This window comes from Aegilops tauschii, chromosome 5 (genome assembly GCF_002575655.3).
Source record: "Aegilops tauschii subsp. strangulata cultivar AL8/78 chromosome 5, Aet v6.0, whole genome shotgun sequence".
Classification (NCBI taxonomy): domain Eukaryota; kingdom Viridiplantae; phylum Streptophyta; class Magnoliopsida; order Poales; family Poaceae; genus Aegilops; species Aegilops tauschii.
The window spans coordinates 247,216,501-247,228,452 of record NC_053039.3 but is presented as its reverse complement, the minus strand read 5'-3'; the positions used below and the strand labels follow the sequence as shown (position 1 = coordinate 247,228,452).

At 41.6% G+C, this 11,952-nt stretch overlaps 1 long non-coding RNA gene across 1 annotated transcript; it reads left to right on the top strand.

Annotated features, from left to right (window-relative positions):
• The first annotated feature begins 8,156 nt into the window (after positions 1-8,156).
• Positions 8,157-11,543, top strand: LOC120964693 (uncharacterized). Its single transcript, XR_005756999.3, has 2 exons — positions 8,157-10,325; positions 10,409-11,543. It is a non-coding gene; the product is annotated as an uncharacterized lncRNA (long non-coding RNA).
• Positions 11,544-11,952: the final 409 nt, after the last annotated feature.

Here is an 11,952-nt window from a genome sequence, read left to right as displayed (position 1 = left end):
ACAAGGACCGGCCGCAGTCAAATTCAATTCAACTAAAGTTGGAGAAACAGACACCCGCCAGCCACCTTTATGCAAAACTAGTTGCATGTCTGTCGGTGGAACCGGTCTCATGAACGTGGTCATGTAAGGTTGGTCTGGGCCGCTTCATCCAACAATACCGCCGAATCAAAATAAGACATTGGTGGTAAGCAGTATGACGATCACTGCCCAAAACTCTTTGTGTTCTACTCGTGCATATCATCTACGCATAGACCTGGCTCGGATGCCACAATTGGGGAACGTAGCATGCAATTTAAAAAAAATCCTATGCTCACACAAGATCTATCTAGGAGATGCATAGCAACAAGAGGGGGAGAGTGTGTCCACGTACCCTCGTAGACCGAAAGCGGAAGCGTTTGACAACGCGGTTGATGTAGTCGAACTTCTTCTCGTTCCGATCGATCAAGCACCGAAAGTACGGCACCTCCGAGTTCTGCACACGTTCAGCTCGATGACGTCCCTCGAACTCTTGATCCAGCAAAGTGTCGAGGAAGTAGATGAGTTCCATCAGCACAACGGCGTGGTGATGGTGATGGTGAAGTGATCCGCGCAGGGCTTCGCCTAAGCACTACGACAATATGGCCGGAGGCGTAAACCGTGCAGGGGGGCGCCGCACACGGCTAACAATTGTTGGTGTGTGTTCTAGCGGTGCCCCCCAGATATATATAGGTTGGAGGGGAGGAGAGGCAGCCAAGGGGCGCCCGCGCCCCAAGTAGGAGGAATCCTACTTGGGGTCCTCCCAATTCAGCCTCCCCCTTTCCTTTTTACCGGTGGGGGGAAAGGAAAGGGAGAAGAGAGAAAGGAAGGGGGCCGAACCCTCCTTTTTCCTTTTCCAATTCGGCCAGCTTCCATAGGGGGGCATGCCACCCCTTGTGGGCTGGTGTGCTCCCCTCTCATGGCCCATATGGCCCATATCTTTCCCCCAGGGGTTCCGGTAACCCCCCCCCCCAGTACTCCGATAAATACCCGATACTATCTTGATCACATCCGGTGTCCGAATGCTATCATCCTATATATCAATCTTTACCTCTCGACCATTTCAAGACTCCTCGTCATGCCCGTGATCTCAGCCGGGACTTCGAATAACATTCGGTCACCAAATCACATAAGTCATATAAAACAATATCGTCATTGAACGCTTAGCGTGCGGACCCTACGGGTTCGAGAACAATGTGGACATGACCGATACACCTCTCCGGTCAATAACTAATAGCGGAACCTGGATGCTCATATTGGTTCCTACATACTCTACGAAGATCTTTATCGGTTGAACCGTTATGACAACATACGTTATTCCCTTTGTCATCGGTATGTTACTTGCCAGAGATTCGATCGTCGGTGTCTTCATACCTAGTTCAATCTCATTATCGGCAAGTCTCGTTACTCGTTCCATAATACATCATCCCACAACTAACTCATTAGTCACTCTGCTTGCAAGCTCCTTATGATGTGCATTACCGAGAGGGCGCAGATATACCTCTCCGATACTCGGAGTGACAAATCCTAATCTCGGTCTATGCCAACCCAACAAACAACTTCGGAGATACCTGTAGAGCATTTTATAATCACCTAGTTATGTTGTGACGTTTGATAGCACACAAGGTATTCCTCCGGTGTCCGGGAGTTGCATAATCTCATAGTAAAAGGAATATGTATATGACCTGAAGAAACCAATAGCAATAAAACTGAACGATCAATATGCTAAGCTAACGGATGAGTCTTGTCCATCACATCGTTCTCCTAATGATGTGATCCCGTTCATCAAAGGACAACACATGTCTATGGTTAGGAAACTTAACCATCTTTGATTAACGAGCTAGTCTAGTAGAGGCTTACTAGGGACACGGTGTTTTGTCTATGTATCCACACATGTATCAAGTTTGGTTAATACAATTCTAGCATGAATAATAAACATTTATCATGAATAAGGAAATATAAAATAACAACTTTATTACTGCCTCTAGGTCATATTTCCTTCAGTATCGCTGTAGGTTATGACCGTTATATGATGAATATCATCCAATGGATTCACCGATCCAATGCCTACTAATTTCTCTTATTTTGTTCCTACTAAGTTACTTCTGATGTTGTTACCGTTACACTTGCTACAAAATCATTGCTATCACTGTTACCGTTACTATTGCTATTGCTGCTACTATCAAAACGATCATATTACTTTGCTACTGATCACATTGTTGCAGATAATTAATCTCTAGGTGTGGTTGAATTGACAACTCAGCTGCTAATACTTGAAAATATTCTTTGGCTCCCCTTGTGTCGAATCAATAAATTTTGGTTGAATACTCTACCCTCGAAAACTGTTGCGATCCCCTATACTTGTGGGTTATCAAGACCTTTTTCTGGCGCCGTTGCTGGGGAGCATAGCTATATTTGTTGAGTCACTTGGGATTATTATCAATTTAACACTATGAATAATCTGAAGGATACCAAGACTAATATATTTCCCTCTAAGACGAGGGGAGGTAAGGAACTGCCATCTAGCTCTGCACTTGATTCACCTTCTATTTTGAGTAAACTTGGAACACCACCGCATGCTATTAATTTTGATATGTCGCAAGTTATTGATGATGCTACTTATGCTATGGAGAATGCTTATGATGATGCTAGTACCTTGCTTGATGATGGTGTGCTACTAGGTGATTTTCTTGATGAACAAATTGCTAGAGCTAAAGAGAATGAAATTACTGAACCTGGTGAAATACCTGAATCTGGAAACCTTGAGACACTTATTAGACCTGGTCCTCCTACATATGAATTGCCTAAGATACCGGAAGGTTATTTTATGGACGAGGAGACAACTAGAGACTTTCTTGCTTGCAATGATAGAGGTGGTCTCAAGAAATTATTATGCAAACTAAAAGAGAAATCCTTGAATGCTAGAATGAAATGTGATCCTAAGTCTGCTACTTCACCTATCTTTGTTGACGATAAGGATTATGAATTCTCTGTTGACCCAGGGTTAATCACTTTGGTTGAATCTGATCCCTTTCATGGTAATCGAACTGAAACTGTTGTGGCACACCTCACTAAATTAAATGATATAGCCACCCTATTTTCTCATGATGAGAAGATTCGTTACTATCATATTCTCAAGTTATTTCCGTTCTCATTAAAGGGTGATGCTAAGATTTGGTATAATACTCTTGCTCTTGGTTGTGTGTGTAGTCCCCAGGATATGATCTATTACTTTTGTGAAAAATATTTTTCTGCTCACAAGAAACAAGCTGCCTTACATGAAATATTTAACTTTGTACAAATTGAAGAAGAGAGTCTCCCAAAAGCTTGGGGGAGGCTTCTCCAATTTCTTAATGCTTTGCCTGGTCATTATCCAAGAAAAATGAAATACTTGATATCTTTTGTAATGGACTAAGTGATGCTTCTAGGGCTTCCTAGATAGTTGTGCTGGTTGTGTTTTCAGGGAACGAACTGTTGAACAAGCTGAAGAATTATTGAATAACATATTGAAAAATCGTGATGATTGGACTCTTCCCGAACCACCGCCTAAACCTACTCCAAAGAAGAGGGGTATCTTATATCTCAGTCCTGAAGATATGCAAGAGGCAAAGAAAAGTATGAAGAAAAAAGGTATTAAAGCTGAGGATATAAAAAAATTACATCCTATTGAAGAAATACATTGGCTTGACACACCACCACCCAAGGTGGTAGAGGTAAACTCTCTAATGAATTCAATGATAATGACAACCCTTATAATATGCATCCTAGTCAATGCCTTTATGAGTTTGATAACTACATTAGAAAACAGGATCACTTCAATGAAAATGTTATGAAACAATTGAAATACAACTCTGATATGATTGATCGCTTGAGTGACGTGTTATTTAGAATCTCAAATGATGGTAGAGGTGTAGGAAAACATGCCTCTATGGTTCAAACTCAACTAGAACAAGTTGTCAAATCTCAAAGAGAATTGCTTGATTAAATGAATAATAATATCAATGATCATGCTGTCAGAGTAATGACTAGAGGAGGTAGAATGACTCAGGAACCACTTTATCCTGAGGGACACCCAAAAAGAATAGAACAAGACTCTCAAAGAGTTAACACTTATGCACCTAGTCCTTCTAAAAAGAAAAGGAAGAAGAAAAATGATAGGACTTTGCATACCTCTAGTGAACCTGAAATAGAAAAACCTCCTGAAGATAATAATGATGTTTCTATTGTGATGCTGAAACTCAATCTGGTAGTGAACATTCACCTAGTGATAATGAAAAAGATAATGAGGATGTTCATGAAGACACACAACCAAACAATCATAAAGAACCAGGTAATGATGTTGATCTTGATAACCCACAACCTAAAAATAAAAGATATGATAAAAGAGACTTTGTGGCAAGAAAACATGGAAAAGAGAGAGAACCATGGGTTCAAAAACCCATGCCCTTTCCACCTAAATCGACTAAGAAGAAACATGATGAAGAAATCGAACGCTTTGTTGAAATGCTTAGGCCTGTCTTTTTGCGCACTCATTTAACTGATATCTTAAAGATGGCCCCTTATGCAAAATATATGAAAGACATCATCTCTAATAAAATAAAGATACCTGAAGCTGAAATCTCCACCATGCTTGCTAATTATTCTTTTAAGGATGGAGTACCTAAAAAACATGCAGATCTAGGAATACCAACTATACCTTGCTCCATCAAAAGAAATTATGTTAAAACTGCTTTGTGTGATTTAGGAGCCGGTTTTAGTGTTATGCCTTTCTCCTTATATAAAATACTTGATTTGAATAAACTCACACCTACTAAAATATCTTTGCAAATGGCTGACAAGTCAACTGCCATACCTATCGGTATTTGTGAGGATGTGCCTGTTGTTGTTGTTGCAAATGTTACTATCTTAACTAACTTTGTTATACTTGAGATGCCCGAGGACGACAACATGTCGATTATCCTTGGTAGACCCTTCTTGAATACTGCTGGGGCTGTTATTGATTGCAATAAAAGCAAGGTCACTTTTCATATCAATGGTAATGAGCATACGATGCACTTTCCAAAGAAACAATTCCAAGTGAATGGTGTTAATGTTATTGAAAAATCTCCGACAATCACTATTGGAAGTTTTCAACTACCTCTACCTACTGCCAAAAAAAATATGAAATGCTTATTGTTGGGGACATGCATATCCCTGTTGAGGTAACTTAGTGTTTCACGAAAGTTCTTCGGTTTCATGCTAATCGAAACTGGTTGTTAGTAAGACTTGATCAACCTTATTGATGGATCATTTTTGAGAGGTATGAAGTTGATGAATTTAGTAAGCACTACTTTCTGTCCTTACCTTTTATTTTCTATTTTTCTTAGTTAAATAAAATAAAATGTCATGTTTTGTCTGTTTTCTCAATTTACCGTGCAATAAAAAATGACCCAAAAATAAAAGTTCTCAGAATGCTTTGAAATTTTAACACGTTTTTTCTGAATATTTAAGAATTTTTTATGCAAATAACTTCAGAGGAGGGTGCCCCAGGTGGGCACAACCCACCTGGGCGCGCCAGCAGGCCCCGGCGCACCCTGGTGGGTTGTGGTCCCCACGTGGGCCCCTCACTAATCTCTTTCGCCCATGTCATCACCTACCTCCAGAAAAAAATTCACCATTGCTCTCTCTCTCTCTCTCTCTCATGTTCTTGCTCTCAAACCCGCAGATTTCGATCTCTTTGCTCGAAGCTCCATTTCTGAAACTATTTTGGGGGATTGCTACTTGGAATAAGATGAGTTTCTTTAGGAAGTTTGCTTCCAAGAAGAACTCCAAGGGAGTTATTGGGGAGTCATCGTACAATGACCTCCGCACCCGGAGAATGGCGGAGGTGCGGCCGAGCGAATGGCCGCACAACCCATTCATGGATGGAGCCGGAATCTGTCAAGAGTTCGCACAATTTGCTGCTAATGCTGGCCTCACCGACTTCATCGCAACTGAGTGTGAACAATACCATCTCCTTACAAATTCCTTTGTGCAAAGTTTCTATTTTCTAAGTAGGAATAACCCTCGTGAGGTGCAGTTTAATCTTTATAATGAACTGCATCAGATATCACTTACTGAATTTTGTGACATATGCTTGATCCTTTCCGACGGGGAAATAAGGGAGCCTAGGCCTGCAGAGTTCAAAGGCTTTTATCGTACTATGTCCGTGGGAGATGAGAGAGGGGTGTCGAGTGTCACCGCCACTAGCTTGCAGTTTCCTTCTGCGCATTACTTTGCTCTATTCATTGCGAAGTGTTTACTTGCTAGAGAGAAGGTTGTTGCACTTAGTGCCCCCGACTTTGCTGTCTTACGCCATGCACTCTATGGTGATAACACTTATAGCTTAGGGGCTATTGTTGCACGTCGCCTGCACCTTAACAGATCCAAGGGTAAAATTCATGGTGGTATTTATGCGACTCGTTTAGCGAGTCATTTTAACATTCAGATTTGCCAACACGATTATCGCATGCCCAAGGTTTACTTAGATCGCCAGGCTATGGCTGATCATCAGTTTATTGATAGCGAGAACACTGACATTCCTGTTCCCTACAACCTGGTTTTCAGTGAGAACACTCATGATATTATTCTAGTGCATGCACCTGCTTTCTTTGATTCTATTGCCAGGGGCGGATACAGGATCATGCCAGAGGATATCATTGCCTACCGGAACGCCCAGGCAGTAGCAAAGGAGGAACCTCAGGAGTGGGACCCTCAGGTGCCCGCTCCCTAGCACTTCAACGTGGGACCTGATGGCTTCTTTGAGTGGTGATTACCAAGTTAGGCCAAAAGCCTAAGCTTGGGGGAGTACGTATTTCCACCGACATTAAATTCATGTCTACACATTTCATTCCAGTTGTCGGTGTCTCCACTTTTTCATTGTATTATCCATGCTAGATTTATTTTCTCGCTTTCTTCTTGTGTGTTTGAAAAACTTTGAGAAAACCCAAAAACAATATTGCTTGCTTCTTTTCGGCTTTTCTTTCTAGTGCAGTTAGTTGTAGTATTAAAATGAAAACCCAAAAAGATTTCTCGATTCTTTTTTTGCTTGTTGGGAGCTCTCCCGTGTAAATAGTTTTTCTCATTTTTTCCCTTTAATTTTCTTTGCTCAAGAAAAACTAAAAACTCCAAAAATATTCCAGTGGTGTTTCTCTGAATTTATTTTCCTTTTACTGAGTCATACCAAGGAGAAGACCACGATGAAAATGTTGAGTGTCTCTCATATGCATTATTGTTGATCTAATTAACAAAGAGCCCATATTACCTTGTCTTCTCCTTTTGAATAAAATGTTTGCAGATTCCAGCTTAGTCCACGTCACTCTTGCACTATTATTATTTTCATAGCATACATTGTGCAAGTGAAAGGCAATAATGATGATATTTGATGAACTGGCTGTGGCAGGGAGAAACGGGTATGAACTCAACTTGTTCTGTTTTTGTAAATATGTTTAACCTAGTATCCATGATTCAGCCTATTATGATTAAACATGTTTGCAATGACCCTTAGAGATTATAGTTTCTCATGCCATGCATAAGTAGTTAGGAGTGGATAATGATTTATCTTGGATATCAACATTGCGTTAAAATGATTGTGATGTAGTATGATGATATGGTATCCTCCTCCGAATGTTCGAGTGGCTTGACTTGTCACATGTTCATGCATGTAGTATGATATTTATGTTCATGGTGTTCATATCCTACTCATCCTAGTATCCAATGTTACTTATGAATAATGCATGTTCATGACCGTTTTCGCTCTCTAGCTGGCCGCTTCTCAACCTATTTGCTAGCCTTCGCCTGTACTAAGTGGGAATACTGCTTGTGCGTCAAAATCCTCAAACTTAAGATATTCCAGATGAGTCCACCATATATCTACCTATATGCGGTATTACCCTGTCGTTCCAAGTAAATTTGCATGTGCCACCTCTAAAAACTTCAAATAAACATCCGTTTTTGTGTGCCTGGATTGTTCATAGAGTGACAGGAGGTAGTCAGTATCTTCCATGCTAAACGAGTTATTCTCATGATGAGTGTTTATTCACTCGTCCTTGCACGAGAGGGGCGATAATAGGGATTCCCAATCCCGAATTCAAAATTGCAAATAATTAAACAAAACTCCCCAGGATTGTTGTTGGTATGGACGGTACCCGTGGAATCGGTTTGCCGTGGAGTGTGTTTGTTGGTGGAGGGGGAGTAAAACTTTACTTTTATCGCTTGGGAACCGCCACTAATGTGTTTAGCATGGAAGATACCGATAACTAAAGGTCGCGAAGTAAACAAGAAGGGTGCATTTCTCAAAATTTCATTTATATATGTTTCAAAAACGTGAGCTCTAGCACCGCTGCAAATCACTGCTTCCCTTTGCGAAGGGACTATCTATTTACCTATTTACTTTTATGTTTTGTCATCACCTTCTCATATAAGCGCCAAATCTGAGAGCACTATTGTCATCCTCATGCATTGTGTATAGCTAATGTTGGGTGCATCATGACTGGATCTTTTCTATTATAAATTACAATGTTTAATCGTTGCTTGAACTTTGGAGGTGCTCTGCATTTATATTTTGCGGTCTCAGAAAGGGCTGGCGAGATACCACTATCTTTCTCTAATATTATTTATATATATATATATATGACAAATTTTATCTACCACCAGTGGTAGTTACCACCACTTGAGTTTGTATGTCGTATGTAGTATCTATCAAATCAAAGAGTATGTACACGTAGTATGTAGTATATAAGAATATTTAGTTAGTATATATACTATTTTTTTTGATACTATGTATCATATTTTAAGTATGCTCCTTTTTACGTACAAATATAATAAAAATCATGGGCCAACTTGCAATTTTTTCATGTAACTCACTTTGAAGTATATTATATATAGTATATGAACATACTTAAAACGATAAAGTAGAATATATACTACCACATGGTAGTATATGAGACATGTGAGGTAACTACCCCAGATGATAGGATGGATTTTCTATATATATATATATATAAAATAATAATAAAATGGCTATCGCTTCTGCCCGTCCGCTCACCGTCATTGTAATTACCCTTGAACTTGCTGAAAATTACCCACCGCTGCCATCCTTAAGTCAGAAAGACGATTCATCTTATAATCGCCACACGAAAAAAAAAAAGAACGCACGCCTCATCCGCAACCCGCAATCACCGGCCCCAAAAAGAACGCATCGCCGCCCTTTGCCTTCGCCCCCACTGCCGTCCGCGCCACCGCCCTTTGCCTCCGCCCCCATCGCCGGTACGTACCGCTGCCCTTTGCTTCCGCCACACCGTCGTTCGCGCCGCCGCACTTTGCCTCCGCCACCACCGCCGTCCACGCCGCCGCACTTTGCCTCCGCCACCACCGCCGTCCGTGCCACCGCCCTTTGACGCCGCCTCCATAGCCATACCAGTACGAAAGAAAAAATAACCTAGCCCCGCCACTTCCTCGCAGCGCTCCGCCCCGCCTCTGGCCACCTCCCCCCACCCCCACCCCCTGCCTCACCGCGCACCCTCAACCGCCCCCTGCCTCCCACCCCGGAGAAAGGTGAGTGCGGCTTCCAATGGACGGATCCAGACGGAGGAGGGTTAGGGAGGCGCGCGGAAGACCGACGAGGTTGGGAGGCACTGGATACAAAGTTCGAGGTGGCGCCATGGTTGCTCGGTGAGCTCCTGCAAGGGAACATGGCGGGACGAGATTTAAAGGGAGGTGTGAGAGAGAAGGGAAAGGGAGCGGCGGCGGAGACTCCGCTGCTCACCAGCGAGTGCGAGGTGTGGGGAATGTCGAGCGCTGGGGCGCCATGCGCAGCTGCGGCTGCGGGCGGTTGAAGACGCGGCCTTAGGTGAGCTGTTGTTGCGTTCGTGTGCGAGCGCCGTTCCGTCCGTCGGACTAAGGGAGGGTGGGTTGTGGAGACTTCGGGGTGGCTGGTGGAGGCTTTGGTCTTGTTGCAAGGCCGGAGGAGGCGACAAGTGGCGGCTCGCCATGGCTGCACTGCACGGGAGCGGAGGCAGGCGTTCGGTGGCCAGTCCGTGTGGATGCAAATGAGATCCAGCCGTGATGAACAAATAGCAGCAGACTGTGCTGCTCTTTTCCTCTTATCTGAATTTTCTGCAGATGAGATCCAGCCATGATAAACAAACACCAGCAGGCCGTGGCGTCATGCTGCTCTCTTATCTATCTGAATTTTCTGCAATTCAGAGCCACCAAGGAAGAGATGGACGAGGCCGTGCTGCTCCTTTCATCTATCTGAATTGCTATATGAAAATCTCTGAATTTCCAATCTGGTCAATGTCACCACTCACTCTCATTTTCAAGCATAGTATATGTGAGGTATTGTACCAGCCAACATGATATGTGTTGCTTGCAGGAAGATTAACGAGACGGCCGATAGATCGGTTTTGGTGGCAGCGCTGCTTTGGTATCCCTGCTCCATGGCATGTGTTTTTCATTGCCTCCTCCACGTAGCTCTCCCAGTAACAGTGAAGATAGCTTGGTGTGGGCTAGTTCTTAATTAATCTATGTCAACAACGTTTCAAACTTTCAATAGCTAGATTCATGTGGGATGTGAAAACCAGGGGCTGATGAAAGGATGCTTGGTGTGGATGGCATGCTTTATTTGTTTTGGAGAATTCTCATGCATCTTCTCAACTTTCTACTTATTCTTTCTTTCCTTGAAACTAGCAGGTCAATGTGTTGTGAAAAGTTTATCTCATCTATGATGATACAAACCTTAAATATAAACTTTTCCTTACTACATGTCCCCAGCTACAGTGAAGATCTGGATTCACTAAAAAACTAACTAATAAGAGTTTGTTTTCTGTCATTTTAATTATGTTTTTAGGGACAATGGTGCTAACTATGCAAATCGAAACTAGATTCATTGTTTTATTTTCCTAACCCTCCATTGATATACGTATGCTTCAAACTATTGTATTATTTTCTGTTTTATAAGTCTTTGGACATGTTTCAACATTGCTCTACAAGTAATCACACTGCTGTCAGCAGGTAAGGCGAATCACTTCAAAAAATTCCCATATATCTCGAGTAACTACAGAAGCAGGTGTGACAACGTTTGTGTGCTCACAAACTACCAAAGCATATTCTTCATTATATGCTAGCAATTTACTCAAATTATTATCTATTGTATTAGTAACTTGAGCTTCGCAATTTGTATTTGATGATTATGTTTCCCCCCTTTTAATATAGATTTCCCTATTTACATTTATTGCGAAATTGCAGCTAGATGTTTCCGCGCCACAACAGGTCCCCTCTAACATATTCTTTACGTCCATTTTACGGAAGATGTAAGTGTACAGAAAGATTAACATGGGTTACTCTTCTTTCAAGGGAGTAGCTACATAGCTTATGTAAATTCTTAATTGTCATTTCCTATTCATGTACTGGCTGAGTTTTTATTTAGAAGGTACTTTGTAGTTTCGATGCATTGTCGTGGATTTGCATTTTCTGATTAAAAATTGCCCTTTTATTTTTTTCCTCTAAAAGGATGATTGCCTTTTTGTGAAGACCTTTGTGTTGATATTTTAGTTTATGATAACATGTCACATCATTAGAGAAATTTCATCACTTTTTGCTGGTATAATTCTTCAATATCATTTATACTTCTATAAAAATCATAAGGTGGTCTAGACGATGATCATCAGGATGCTTGTGTGCCATAGTTGTCTTCTTAGCCCGGTGCCTTAACTATTGTCTTGCTTTTTATCTGCAGCCATTGCAATTCTCAATAATGCGACTCTTCTGTTCCATAGTAAAGTTTTAGGTGATCTGTAATGAAAACAAAACTGCAGAGGATATAAGAAATATATTATCATATTCTTTTTGGGCCTACTGTAAAGTTACATACTCCACTACATATATGATATTTCTTTTGGATGTTGAAGATGCCAGCCA